Here is a 12,214-nt window from a genome sequence, read left to right on the forward strand (position 1 = left end):
CTAGTTATGGCTATCTTGTCTGATCACTAATTCTCTCTGCCTTTCCTTCACAATCCTAACAGACTTATTAACACTTTTGTCTGGAAGAGAACCTGTATGCACCTACTATCCAATAAACATGCCAAAGATTTAGGGACCTCATTATGCCTCCATGTATAATGTTTCTGTGACAGACTAACCTTGTATCCTGATCAAATGTGCCTTAAAATTTCAAACCCCAGCTCAAAGTTTTACAACCCAAATATTCACCTACCAACCATAAGGTTTTTAAAGTTGGAAGCACATCATAGGTAGCTCCAATGATAAGGTTGTTGTGATTTTGGTCTATTGCCCATAAGCCTCACCAGCCCATCTTTCACTTCTCAACATCTTAGCACTTCAGCCACTGACCGTTTTCTTTGAGCAGCTGCTGCTGTACACTTGCGTTCTTCTTCCTGCTCTCAAAAAATTTTGAACTCATCCTCTCTGGTAATGCAGCCTTGTTGAATGCCTTTCATGAATCACCTTACTCAAACCCTACCTTCCCGTTTTGTTCCCACCCTTTGTGTTCCAATGCTTTTTGAGCTGAATGGACTGCCTCTCACAGATTCCACTTCTTCCCAGCTTTTACACCTGGATCAGGAGCTTTTGCTACCTAATCTTTAGGACTCAAAAGTCATTTAGAAACTTACCTTGGCACATTTAAATTCCTCTACCAAACTTGTGATAAGCAGCTCTAGCTTTCCTTTGCCACACTGCTTAGACAAAAAGGTAAACAACTTCCTTAGGGTCTTATTCTTAATCTTTTAATTAATAGCAACTTCATATGCTTGTCAGTTACCAGCTCATACAAAGAAACATTCCAAATCGACGACATCACAGTTTTTGATATAACAAAAAAAAAAAAAAAAGGTTTTAATGAAGAATATACCAAGAAAACAAAGCAAAGTGAATGAGGGCTAAATGTAAAGAAACAAAAACAAGCCATCAAACATCTCAGAGTCCTTTGGCCTTGGTTGATGTAGTTTCAGAGGTGAGATGTCCTATGCAATTCCCAGACTGGAGGATACTGCAGATTTAAATAAGGGTAGTTGAACAACATGAAGGTGTATATAATGATCCTTAAGAGAGTGATTGGTAATGTCTGTCTGGATGTTGGAGTTTGGCTATGTGTGAATGTTTGGCTGGGAGTGGACCGGAGCGTGACAAGGGATTTATTAATACTAATATTATCCCTCACCATATCTTTTCTCAGGGCCCAAACTAGCTACGTATCACTAATAACTGTTATACTATCCACCTAATCTTTTCACTTGTTTCTCCAATGTAGAGGGATTCAGTTCACAATTAATACATTTTCCTGCATGTGTTTCCCCCTAATAATTGACAAACTTCTAAAATGATAAGTTTAAATTTTAACCTTTATCACTTAAGATCATAACTCAAATGGTCAAGCAACTGCTAAGTACATGGAAAGGTAACTGTTGATTTGTCATATCATCCATGTATACTCTGATAGGTGTGAATCGAGTGTTATCCTGCAACTTCTCTCTACCACCAACCCACTTGGAAGCCATATGCCAGATAATACTGCTATGTTTCAAACATACTGAAGAGCTTTGGATCAGACTGCAAGACCTTGCAGAGAATGCAGCCAAAAAGGACATCATAGACATTTAAAACACATGTTGCCTCTGCAAAGCTGACCAGCATTGTCGATGATCCCAAACACCCCTGATACAAACTTCTCTCTTCTGTCATCTTGGAAGAGGTTCTGGAGCATTCAGGTCATTACAGCCAGACTGTGCAATAGTTTCTTCCCCCATGGCATCAGACACCCCAACTCCCACTAACTGACAACAAATATTGAAAACATACTGTATTCCATTTAACAATACTGTGTTCTTAAATGAGTCTACTGGCTGCTGTATGCTATAAATGTATCTTAAAATATCAACATATGGTACATCCTTTGCACGTCCACACAATTATGTGTACTGGACTGTGTTGCCCTATATATTATCTGTATTTTCATATTTATTGTCTACACCTACATTATTTTGTTTCCTGTATACCTGTATATAGCTGAAATTAAAATAAAATGCCTCTTGTCTTGAAAAATGTTCATGGACTAGATGGATATTGCTAGTTGTTTGAGCAGCCAGCTAGCAAAAACGTTTACCATAATACAATAACTAAACCAAACCTAACACAAAGTTTAGACTTGACCTTTAAACCCTGACATATCCTGATTAATCTGTTCCAGAGTAGAATAACACCAGTGAGACATGAAGAGAAATGCAGGCAGAGAAACAAACAAACAAACAAACAAACAACAACAACAACAACAACAAAACAGCAAGGAGAAAATACACCAAGTAGAGTGAGGACACAATGCCATTGAAGAGTACAGGGAGATAAAACACACATAAGCTAAAGTTCTTGGCCAGGGCATGGAACGAGCCAAAATCAGAGGTGAGTGAAGGGAGTTGTAAAGGGCTAATTAAACTGTACAATAAATATTGTAAATAAATATCATCTTACACTAATCTGAATCAATGATAAGATGTGATGTCCCAATCTTTTGTGGTTGTAGTCTTTATTGGAAAGTAATAACTGTCATGGAACATTCAGCTCCTGCGAGTCATGTGATTTGGCCTGCCACATGCAGTGGGAGGATCTTTGTTTATTTGTAACCATGCCTACACAAGGTTAGTGTTTTTGTGTATATTGTCTTTGTGTATATAAACCTGTGTTGTGGAGTGCAGTGCTGTCGGTCTTTGCTATGTTTGCCTTTTATGCATGTTTGTCTCTGTATATGGTTGTCCTTGTTCACGTTAGTTATATGTATGTAGATGTTCACCATTTATGTCATGTGTGAGTGCGATTGTTGTTTTTGTTATATGTTAATAAATGTCTGTCTACGTCAAAGGAGTCTGAGTCCTGCACTGCGGCACTCGGGCTGTTACAATAACAAACACTACACAGTCAGTAAATATTACAAAATAGTGAAAAGCATAATAATAATAATAATAATAATAATAATAATAATAAGCTTTCCAAATCACACAAAGGTCATGTCCTATCAAAATCAAGTAATCTAGGTGGATATACTGGGTTGTCTTTCTTTGTCTCTAGTGCACTCAAAGTCACTAATGGATTCTGATAAATGAATGAAGTGCAGAACCCCAGATGGATGTGAGATGTTGTGATCTCTGCTAACTAAACATATACTGTAATTAACCCATTGTGCAAACAAATGTCAGTACACAAACTTAATCTCCAGAATTATAATATCTGGTTTGTCTACTGGTTACCTTACTTCACCATTACAGCCATTAGATTAACATACATATTCTGAAATCAAATCTGACAGACACAAAGATGGATACAGGTGAAAGTGTGAAAGGTTTTTGCATTATGGAGAGAACAAATAGTCTCTAGGCTCTGACAAAATTGCTGCTGAAAGAATATTATAACTCCTTGTCAGCCCCAGACACTGGTTTATACAGGCCTGTTCTGTTATCTTGGCTAAACTGATGGCCTTCAGTAGAGACATAGTACTTGACACTACTCTTGAGAGCACATATGGTCTTGGTGTTGTCACACATTCAGACAAAATTCTTGAACATTGTTTACTTGAAATTTCTTCCCAAGACCATACAATATATTTATTTGCTTAAAATTGATGTGATCATGTTCATAAACACATCTCTAGCACACAGACATTATTTGTCCTTTCCAGTGTCTTCTTAATTGCACTCTGACAGTCATGACAGTAGAAAGTTTTGTGGGATTTTCAATCAAATTAGTGGATGAAGTGAGAAAGACTATTAGACATCCAAAATGTCAGAGATTATTATAGCCTTGACATTCAGGCCAATTAAGAAATAGAAAAGTAGATTCTGTAAAATGATACCATTTTCATAGAACAGCACACATTCTACACTGCTTATACATCACATTATTTTACTGTTTTCCTCAATCAATCAAAAATCAATTAATTATCTGAACTTAAAATCTGAACATCAAATATTCATTCTACAAAGGCCTCATGTGGTTACAAATTGCAGCAGAAATTATACAGCCCTTGAAATTTCATCCACACATTTAAACATAAAATGGATCTAGATTATAATGCAAAAATAATTCAGTTTTTCCAAACTGAAAAAACAGCAAGTTCATGGCCACCCACATGCCAGTTCTTGTCCTTGAGTCTCTGGTGGAACAGTCCACACAGCCAATGTGTTTAGTAATTTTTCTGTAGGGGAAATTACAGCAGCATTGCTAATATGCATTCATGCTCCCTTGAGCACATTAACGAAAGAGATGATTAGTGCACTTTCCTAGACAAAGTAGTAATTGGAATGCTTTCAGTGTTCATTAAACCTAAGCGCAGACCATGCATATGGTTTACCGACTTTGATACAATCTTTGATTGTATTTCTACAATATGTAATGGTGGAAGCCTCTAACGTGCAAAGATCTTACTTAATCTGCCAAAAGCATTTAGAAAGGTAGCTCTTTTTACTGAACATGCACCTTATGCATACTCTGTAATAGGTACATCTCTGCCTCACAGCGGATTGTAACATCCCTTACATCTTCCATAATAGAGACAGGAAGCCAAACCGACCCCAATACAATGTATCACACCACAAAGGTACAGCATAGCAGGCTTTGGATTTCTGTTTCTGTCACCACAGGTTATGTGCCTTCACAAAGAAGCAAAGTAGAACTCATAGTGAATAAAACCTTGATGAATTACTCCAGTTCTAACTTGAAGTTATTGATCTTGGCCTGGGCAGCAGAGCAATGCTGGAGTGAAACTCTCCATCTGAATTAAAGCATTGTCATGGCTGGATAAGGCCACCTACGCACACAGTTTTAAAAGGTTTAAGAGAAGCAACCTGTTTGGCTGCTGTTGGCTTTCATTTATCAGTGTTTACAACAGGACTGTTTAAAACTATAAATGGCAATGTAATAGCAATATTCATAATATTCATATTTTCAAGCAGCTTCTTGTTACAGCAGTTCATTATGTAATGCAGATTCATGTAGTCATGTAAAATTTAGGTTTTTAACTTAGCCAAACCACATCTTGAAAACATGAAAAGTTTTATTTTTAAGAAAGCTTTAAAAATCTTCTGATAAGACTTGTAACCAATGAAAAATGTGAACAACTGCATGTAACCAATGAAAAATGTAAACAACTGCACATTTAAAGAGGATAACTAATAAAGGATAATCTAATAAATAAATAATAAAAAAGTACTGGCTATCATGAATTCGCTATAATTGCTTTAAAATGATAATTACTAAATGGTAAAATAATAGTATACATATACATCTTCACACTCACTGGCCACTTTATTAGGTACACTTTTTCAACTACATCTCAGTGCATTTAAGCATATAGACAAGACAACAAAGTTCAAACCAAACATCAGAATGGGGAAGAAAGGTGATTTAAGTGACTTTGAACGTGGCATGGTTGTTGATGCTAGACAGACTGGTCTGAATATTTCAGAAACTGCAGATCTACTGGGATTTCTACACACAACCATCTCTAGGGAAAATATTTAATTTTGTGATATTCTCTGTGTAAAATGCCTTATTGATGCCAGAGGTCAGAGGAGAAGGTCCAGAATGATTTGAGCTTTGTAATGGAAACTTTATAGTTAATCAACCACTTGAACTGTTTGTGTAGTATGTCAGGATGTTACTGAACAGCTTGCCCATTATCTGCCCTTCCACCTAGTTTTTTTGACATTGGTGCTGGGAAGATGCTGCAGGACAAAACAACTCCTAGTAGGGAGTAGTTCCTTTCTCTCTTAAGTATAAAGTATACAGTATAAAGGTGGGCTAAGAAAGGGGAGAAGTTACCTCTCCCTTACTGAGACACCCCAGGCTGAGTCTTTGAATAAATTTTGTTTTTTGCTTTACCCTTGCCTCCGAGTCATTTCTTAGCACAGCAATTGCTGCAAAATCATTATATTGTTTCTCTAACCTGTCCAGGAAGATTTCAAACACAGCTGATAGAAAGGCAACTGTTACAACCCTGTCTAGGCTGGGAGGCCTTAATATAGGGTTTGAGTGCAACAGCGGTAATAATGAGTAATGGAATATAAACCAGACAAACAGGTTGACAGCAAAGGTCAAGTGTATTTTCAAGTTTTGGTGTTCAGATACAGAAATATACAAGAAACTGGTGCAATAGCTTCAAGAGTGACCCAGAACAACCCAACAAACAAAACCACACTAGAAATAAAAAGATAACTGACTGAGCTAACAAAAAGAAACATACAATGACTATACTTGTATAAACAGAGATAAATCCACACCCAAACAAAATGGCACCCACTCCCTGCCACCAGTGTCTAACTACTATATACAGGACATTATATTCATGAAACATATATTAACCAACAACCAAACCATTATGGGACAAAGTGAACTGGAAATCAAGGCCAAAGCCAAAGTCATACACATAAATCCAAGCAATCACAATATCAAAAAGCAGACACAAGTCAAAGCACTAACAACAACAATATCTACTCTAATGAGCCCTAAACTGAGCCCTTCTTCCCTTTCTCTTCCTTTTATATGGGCCTCAGCTCACTGGAACACCTGGTATAGATCAGGATGGGGGACACTGGAGAGACAGAGGCAAAACCTGGAACACAGGAAACACAGGGAAGACATCAAATAACTACTTGTTACAACTGAGGTACATAGAAGAGCATCTCTTATATACATCTTATAGCATGTCAAAGCAGATGGGCAAAAGCAGTAGAAGACAACTACCACTCCTGTCACTGCTAGCAGAGGAACTCTGTGACTGATGAAAAAATGCTAATGTAACATTACTTAAATTATTTCCTCAGTATTTAGGGCAGATGTCAAGTGGCACCCCTCCTTTGTTTTAACTTACATTTATTTATATTTAAAAATTTTTAACTTGTTAATTAAAAAAATGTAAAAAAGACATTTCAGGAAACAGGAGGAGGTGTAGACACAATATATGATAAATACTGATTATATAACGGAGCACACTGAGAATTAAATCTGTATGACTTTATATGGCAGACAACTGCCACACAAATGTGTGGGGCCCCAGAGTTCAGGGGGCCTCTTGCTGGCTGCAAGTGGTTGCCTGAAAAATCAATCAAAGAAAGAAGGAAACAAAAAACAACTAAAACACATTGTTTCTTTGATTGTTTTACACCAAAGGGATACTCTAACATGATAGATAGCTATTCAGGACTCTTGAAAGCAACCATGAAACACTCGTATCTCAGCAGCAGCCCCAAAAGGAAAAAAATAAACTAGGATAGTTCACTTCTGACTGTTAAAACTGCTAAATTTGCACAAAGTGAGTAACTATTGTATTTTGCTGTAAAAAATAAATAAATAAATAAATATATAAAAAAGGTTTGATTAGTGCTCATCAGGCATAATGATGTTTTATGTTTGCAGCCAAATGCCAAATCCACATTTGACTTTAGACATGGTTCCACCATCTTTAACAAAAAGAATTGGCAAGAGGAGATTGGCACCATGATACAACAAACACATAGTTTGAAAGGCAAAGCTTGGAGCATAAATTGTAAAATACTAAACTAGAGATAATTAAAGCCTCATTGAATATAAGCATCCCTCACTGTGGCAAAATCACTACGCTTATTGTTATACTAAATCCTCCTAATGTATACCAGCTCAATTATTCAAAGACCTACTGCCCATTAGATAGAACCTATGCTTATGTAACCCTATGTTTTAGCATAAAGTTCACTATAGGCAGTTCCAATCCCTTCTTTGGAGGAGACGATGCAATAGTTCAGGTTAATGGATGATGTTGATCTCAGGCCGAATGGCTCTGAGCTGTCCCTTGGCAAAAATGTTTCTAACTCACTACTCCAGTATGTTTTATTTCTTTACATGCACCCTCTAATGGGTCCTAAAACATACGTCCTTAGGAACCAAATTACCAAGATTGGCCTAACAATTTTCTAACATACAATTTACCCTACTTAAATGAATGACTAACACATTTAATAAAATAATTAATTATAACTCAAATCTTGCCTTAAATCTTAGACTCTTACATTTACTACCTTTAACTCTTCTCTTGGCCTGGTGCAAAAATGAGGCTTAGAGAGGTGAGAAAGATCCATGTACAGACATGGATTTTGAATCAAAATTGGAGTATGATAATGAGCTAGGCAAAGGGCGAAGTCCTGGGGGCAAAAACAAATTCAAAAAGCAGAGAAGGCACAGAGATAAACCAGCAAAGGTACAATAGGGCAAAGCAGAAGGCAAAGTCAAAAATACAGGCACAGTCAGAGGCATAAAGAAACCACCAGGTAACGAACACAGTTTGCTACACAGACTAAAATAGTGCTAACTGGGTTAATATTCTGGAGACAAGGACCTCTGGTGGCCAGAGGGGGAACTGCAGACACCAGGGTTATATTCCCAAATTATTAAAACTTCTAGTTATTAAACCAATAATTAAAAACCACTAGTCTTAATCTCCATGGGTTTTCCAATTACAAGTCAATTTCAAACCTTTCAATCTCTTTTTTGCCAAAATACTAGAAAAAGCAGTTTTGTTATAATTATGCACCTACTTGCAGACAAATTGTGAATTATTTTAGTATAGAATTAGAAAACATCACCACAATGAAACTGTGCTAACAATAGTAAGTTATTGATCTCCTAATATCCTCTGACAAAAGAAGCATTTTCTTAGTGGTGTATTCGATAGACCAGGTGCATAGACTGCAACTTACTGGATAGTAAGATGGAAAAGCTTATTGGCATTAGAGGCCAAGCACTCTCCTAGTTTAAATCTTATTTGACAGATTGCTATAAATTTGTCCTTGTAAATAATGAATGCTCTGAGCTTACAGAAGTAAAATACGTTGTTCCTCAAAGGACAGTACTGGGCCCCTTATGTTATCGGCACAATTATTTGAAGGCCTTTATTCTATTGTTACACAGACAATTATTAATTTTAATAATTATACTTAATTATGCTTAATTATGCTTATCCTGATGATGACTATACACTTCACAAAATTGTGGACTGTGTAAAGGAAATAAAAACTAGATGGCAACTAACCTTCTGAATTCTGATAAGTCTGGGGTGCTCCTGCTTGAACCCAAGGTTGCAAGAGGCAAATCGTTCATTTAATACTACTCTTGATGACTTTTCAGTAACACCCTAAACTATTGTAAAAATTCTTTGGTGTTATTATTGACTCTGATCTCGCATTTGACAGTCTTAATCAAGATTTGATTATCATTATTTTATTAAATGAACTCCAAAATTGTACAGAACACAACAGCCAAAATACTAGAAACTAGAAACTTTGACTACATTAAACTTATTCTTTCACCTCTGCCCTGGCTCCTAATTTTCAATTTGAGTTTAAAATGCTTTTGTTTACTATTTTAAAAGTAACAGGTATACTGTAACCATAATTACAGACTATTTGAGTAATAAGCGCATTACTAGGGTATGATATCTCACATAAGGCAGTACAGTTAACTCCTTATGATAAATTACAAAAGAGATAAAACCCATCATCAACACTGCACAGATCATTTATAAACTTTTTACAAACCTTTTACATTTCCACATTCTCTGTGAAAAATAGATTAAACTGATACAATAACTTGTCCAATACACTCACAAAGCTGTGTTAAGATCTTGAAAAAATAGCATGTGTTCATATATATGGATAATCCATGTTGGAATGAATAACCATTATTAACAAATTTGCCAATTAGCCCTGGCTGACCAACACTACAGGCTTGACTAAAGAAGGTACTCAGCATGGGATAGAATTTCATACAGACATAATCTTCAAGAAACTGGAAGTGTATTGTTACCAGTTCTGCTTGAGGACTTGCATGTTGTCCATCAGGTGTTTACTATGGACATGATCCTCTCTGCAGCCGCAAAACAGGAACAAAGCAACAATTAGATTGATGTAGTGCTTGAGATCATGCTCAAACTCATAGCTACCTGTTGTTAAATTGACCTCAAATAAATACAGAAGAAACCAGCACTCTGGAATGTATGTATGCAGGTAACTTTTAAAACTGATACGAGTATCAGCGAGAAAGGTAGAGACAGACATATTTCAACATTAAGCCATCATCAGCATTTGTTTCACCTCTGTTGACTTGCAGCCTAAATACTCAGATGCAATCAGACAATGATCAAAGTCCCACCACATTGCCTCTTATGGAATCCTGCAGTGACTAGCAACCATTTTTTGGCAAGTTCTGGGGAGGCTTATTTACTGGGAGAAGCACAGGCATTCATCATATCAGAAACAATTTGGATAATTTCTCTCCATATCTGTGGGTTTGGCCTTTCCCCCCTCTCGAGACACTGCATCAGGTCTTCAGGGAACCTCTCCCAAGGAATAGTGAAGCTGTCAACCCAAACTGTGGCAAACATTGGGTGGCTTGGCAAGGAGTAGGGAGAGAATGAGAGTACCAAGGAAGTTGGGGAGGTTAATGTTTATTAACTTACTGTGGATTTCAGTGCTCTGTGCTGTAAAACAAAAATTAACAAATAATAAAATTAACAAAATCTATTGAATGACCTTGGATATACTTAAAATAAATGTTGTCAAAATGTGCTTACTTGACTGTTTTTAGGAAGCCACTGATTTTTCCACTTGAATTGGTCTGAATAATGGAAGCACATCGCCTTCCTCTCCACAGCCAAATATTGTAGTGCCTCCTCTACAATAATCATAATTGAGGCTGGCAGGTCTTTTAACATCTTAATAATAGCACCATGTTTCTTTGCTCTGAATCATACTTTTCCTTGAAAGAGTGCATAAGTTTCAAATAATATCTATATTTATGAAAACAGCAGACAAAAAAAACCAAAACAAAAAAAAAAAACATATATGCCATTAGATTCCATCCCAAGTGGCTCAAAGAGAATGTGCCTTATGGCCAGTTTCCAAGAGTGTAGAGAAAGAAATAACTTGCGTTATGTGCTTAGGAATAGGGATACAGATAAATATTTACAGAAAGTGTAGTGCAGAGTCAAACATCTGGACAGACAAAGCTTCCTGTAGAGAAAAGCTCATAAACAAACAATAGAGTGGAATTTTACACAATCTACAGCACAGAGGCAGAAAACATTCAGATTAATTATTAATCATAATGGGTGTATTATTTAGAGTGATGATATAGTCAGATTTTCATTGAACCACCATTAATTCGTTTTAGGAGATGACCTACTTTATAAGATAAACTAGTACACACTTCAACCATGATGGTTGGGCCCAAAACTCAAGGGGCCCTATAATTGTACCCACTGTAAAAGTGTATTAGAGAACAAGACTTTTATGGATTTTACATCTCAGAAGAAATTCACCATTAATCACTCAGTAACAGTAAAATCTTGTTTGTTATCTATAGGTTGGAATGTCCCAGCTGCAAAGTTTTTACATTCCAAGAACAAAAAGACAATTAAGGATAGGCAAGCAAAACACAAACATGCCATCCACAAAGAATGTTAAATGTTAACTACGCTATGCCTAGACAATATCTGTTCTTACATAACACTAACCCATTCACATTACATGCCTTTGACAATGACCATATGAAAAGGTGACAAACAAAGAAAACTTAACCAAGTCTTCAGTTCTATTGCTCCCAAGCTTTGGAACTCCCTCCCACAATCACTTTCTGATTGCTCTACTCTCTCTTCTTTTGAAGCTCACTTCAATACATCTCATCGCTACACGCTTTTCCTATTCCTAAATGCTTTTCCCCCATAATGTGAAGCATCCTTGGAAGGTGCTATATGTAATATGGAGCAATTAAATGCTGGATGCAAATGCTGAGAAGAGTGAGATTTATTAAAGGCAAATCAGGGTCAGTAGTACAGTCCAGAGTAAGATAACCAGTATGGGTGGATGCAAAATACATGTCAAACAGAAAGCAAAGCACGATAAAAGAACAGGCTACAAGGAAATGGGCAAACAATGTGGAACACAAACTGAATAAAAACAAAACAAGACTATAGGACAACAAACATGCTTCATTCAAATGATAGAGGTTTGCACAAATGAGCAGCAATAAGACCAGGAATATGTAGGGTTTAAATATACAAATTAACAAGAGGGAACCTTGAAATGGGTAAGAACAATAACAGGTAGGGAAAACCTAAATGGGGGAAGAACTTACACAATGA

Source organism: Electrophorus electricus, chromosome 8 (assembly GCF_013358815.1).
Source record: "Electrophorus electricus isolate fEleEle1 chromosome 8, fEleEle1.pri, whole genome shotgun sequence".
Taxonomy (NCBI): domain Eukaryota; kingdom Metazoa; phylum Chordata; class Actinopteri; order Gymnotiformes; family Gymnotidae; genus Electrophorus; species Electrophorus electricus.